The sequence below is a fragment of the Falco biarmicus genome, chromosome 6 (genome assembly GCF_023638135.1).
Source record: "Falco biarmicus isolate bFalBia1 chromosome 6, bFalBia1.pri, whole genome shotgun sequence".
Taxonomy (NCBI): domain Eukaryota; kingdom Metazoa; phylum Chordata; class Aves; order Falconiformes; family Falconidae; genus Falco; species Falco biarmicus.
In genome coordinates, this window is record NC_079293.1 from 88,770,188 (window position 1) to 88,773,937 (window position 3,750).

Consider the following 3,750-nt stretch of genomic DNA (forward strand, 5'->3'; position numbering starts at 1 on the left):
TGGGTCTGGAAAGGGCATGTATTCTGCTTTCCATGTTTGGTGGTTGTGTTTGAGGGGGCTTTTCTGGTGGGATGGATACCTGGGCTTTGCAGCCTGCTCCAAAGCAAACAGCTCTAAACCACTGTCAGCTGCGTCCCAGGTGGAAGCTGCGAGTACCAGGGAGCACCACAACTGCGCGGTTGCGTTTTGAGAATGCCTACAGGGTTGGGTTTCATTGGCAGGACAGGCAGCAGAACGCTTCCCCTTCCAAATCCCACAGCAGCTCTGCACCGGTTGCTTGCTGGAGCAGTGCTGTGACAGGAGAAGCACATTGCCCTGCGCTGCCCGCTGAGCCACGCTTACCGCCTGCCTTCATCCCCCAGCAGTGAAGAACAGCAGGTCGGGGGTGTTTGCTCTGCTCTGAAAAGGCTGGTACATCCTCGTGTTTTGGGGCCCTGGCGTGAGCAGTCAGGTGCTTGGCATTTTCGCAGATGTGGCAATAGCAGACAAATGCTGAGAGGCAGGAACGAGGGCTCTGAAAGAAGGCACACGCCTTGGGATGAGGTAGAAGCTGTCTGGTACTTTCTAAAAAGTTAAATTAGAACCTAGGGTGCTAATTGTTGGTGGACTCAGCACTCGGGATAAGAGTTTTACAGAGGTCTGCTACTGCTGGTGCAAAAGCTGCAGGTCTCAGGTCTTTAATCATCCAGAGAAATGCTGCTTTTTTGACAGGTGGCTCTCTTCCTAGGTGGTGGCAGCATGCCCCACCACGGGGTAAAACCAAGGGCTGTGCCCAGCACATCGCGTTCACACCAAGGGACCAAGTGCTCCAGCTGGATTCTCTTTAAAATTCCACACTGGCAAATCCTTGAAGGTAAAAGGTGACCCACGCTGAAGGCCACTCTCAGATGCCTTCCTAGACAGCCCAGGTCAGAGAATCCTCCTTCATTTGGAGTTGCAGCTCAAAAGCAGAGTTGCATTTGAGCAAACAGGCTACTCTCCTAAAAGTAACTTCCTTGCCTCAACAACCCGCTGCAGAATTCCGAGCAGCAGGATGGGGAGAGCTCTGTCCATCCCGGGCTGCTTTGTTCACTTTTCGAGGAACATGTAACTTTGCTGACAGTACTGGAACAAGAGCCAAAAGACTGAATATTCCTCATTTCTTTGTTACCATTTTAAGAGCAGATAACCATTTAATTAGTTGCTCGCCCTCCAGGGCTCTAAGTTCTTGTACAATTAGATAATGAGCAATTATCATTACAGTGTTTTTGTTCTCACGTGGTATGACATGGATTCCAGCGCTGACCACGTTTCAAAGGCTCGTGTTCCAGGTTATTACCCAGTAATTCCATGAGAGGCACTAGCCCCTCCTTCACAAGAAGACTTCCTTAGAGGGAAAAAATCCACCGCTATTACAGGTCCTAACGTAAATCCCACCTGCTTTTACTGGACTTGCTCCACGGTAATTTCAAGTGGCATCGATACCCGCGACAACGGCAAAACCCTAAAATATTCCAAGTAGATTATGTGATTGGGTGCTTCCCGAAATACCGCCTTTCATGTCCTTAATGCCACCCTTGCCTTTCCTGCTTTGGCAGTGAAAGCCGACATCAGGGCTACACCGAGCGGTTTAGAACAGCAGTTACGGCCAACACAACGGTTTAGATTTGGAGTAGCCCCCAGAAGGGCTGCTGTGCTAAGAAAAGCGCCTGATGCAAGTCAGGACTTACAGGATGTACTTGTGTTGAGGTCAGCAACTGGCAATTAATTAATTCGTTCAAATACCTGGAGAGATTTAAAATGGGCACATGGTGAGAACATGCGTGCAAGAGGAGGATCTTGAAACCACTTAAGCTTTAGGGCAAACAAAAAACAGATGGGAGATGGGTGCGGTGATGAAAAGGTGTAGGCAAGGGGCCCATATCTGTCATTATTCCTGCAGCTACAATTTAATTACCATTCCTAGGCTTTGGGGAAGAGAGATTTAAAAAAAAAAAAAAAAAAAAAAAGCACATCATGGGAAGGAACACAAGTTCTGCGGTTGGAAGATGCCCCTTAGCATCATCCCAAGTCTCTGCTAAGACTCTTAATGCGCTTTACTCATCACCCAGAACAGAAACCGTTTCCCTAATCTTCAGTGGAAAGGAATTGTTTTCAAAGGGAAAAAATAAAATCGAGAAGAAGCACCACGCTTCCTCTCCTCCCTGAACTTCTCCACCTTGTTTCAGCAGCACCAGCACAGAACTCGACACAAAGCACAGGGCAGGCAAGCAGCTCTCCCCCAGCTGTCGGGGCCAGCAGCAGATGTGTGCTGCAATCTGGTCATGCAGTTGTTAGTCGGGACTAACAGGCTGCAACAACAGGTAACAGAAAGGGAAGTGTCTACCTGCAGGGTGTTCCTTTAAGGTGATCTTAACCTTGTAATGCAGTGAGGGCAAGAGGCAAATTTAGCAGTCCAGTCTGAATAGAAGAGGATTTCTTTCTCGAGGCTTGTAATGGCAAAGTGACCGTGACTTCCAGTACCAGGACAAACCAACCCATTAGAGAGGAACAAGTACCACATGGCAATGCTCAAATGAAGCAAAATTTTAAGTTTAGATTTTAATACTTTCTAAAAAGGTCCAAAACAATTTCTTCTAATGCTGTTCCCCTGAAGAGATATATCTGGATTTAAAAAAAAAAAAAAACAAAAAAAAAACACACACCACACAACAAAACCCCAGACCAACAAACAACAACAACAAACAAAACTTGATTTTTCACAGTATTGAAACAGCTAATGAAGCTTGTTTTTGGAAAATAGATGACATGCCTGCAGGGAGGAATTCACTATTGAAAAAGTTGACTAGCAAATGTCGACAGAGCTGTATTTAGTCCTTTCCACACAAAAGCCATGGCAGGCAAAGCAAGCCAAGGGGAGGAGCGGGGAACACAAATTAGTACTGAGCAGAGGTAAAGCCTGGTTTTATTTCCTGCCCAACCCTCCAAGAATGCACAGTGGTGGAACAAAGGTTTGGGTCTGGGGGGCCTCCCCAGTCCCCCTTAAAATCCTGTCTACCTGTACCTAAGACGGCATGTGTCTGACCCAGCCACAGACCAATACACCCAGAGCCAAACGGAACCTACCAGTTCACTTTAAGGAAACGAAAAGCCATTATCCTAGCGGGGACAGGGAACATACCTACATACAGAGCAGCGTGTACAGTGAGCTGGTGTGAAGAGGCTGGCTGAGCCCACCTCACACGCACCATGGTTAGCAGGCCAGCCCTAACCCGCACAGCCAGTTGAGAAGTGCAAAACTTCAGGTGCGAGAGCCGCTCCAAACCAGCGCATCTTTCTAAACGCTGCACGTTAGCCCCTCGCACGGTTCACATGAGGGCTGCAGGTGAAGCAGCACACGAGGCCGCACTGCCAAGGAGATTCTTCCTAAGCAGAGCATGACTACGTGGCTCCTCAGCCTGGCCAGGGATGCTCAAGTTGAGGGCTCTTCCCCTTCTGCAGCACCTAGCATAGAGCTTGAACTAGAAGAGATTCCTGTCCAAGAACAAGCGTTTTATTTCCTTTTTAAAGAAACTAGGACAGGGGGAGTGGAGTCTTGGCTAGCAAAGGGAGTTGGGGTGCTTTTCTCTACAACAGCAATCAATAGGGAACGTATTACTTTGTCATGTCAGATTTCCTCAGCATAAGCAGCTCATGATAGTTTTGTGATGGAAGTTAGGAGAAAAACTGACAGAACTGTGATTTCCCAAAGGAAACAAAGCAAACATAATC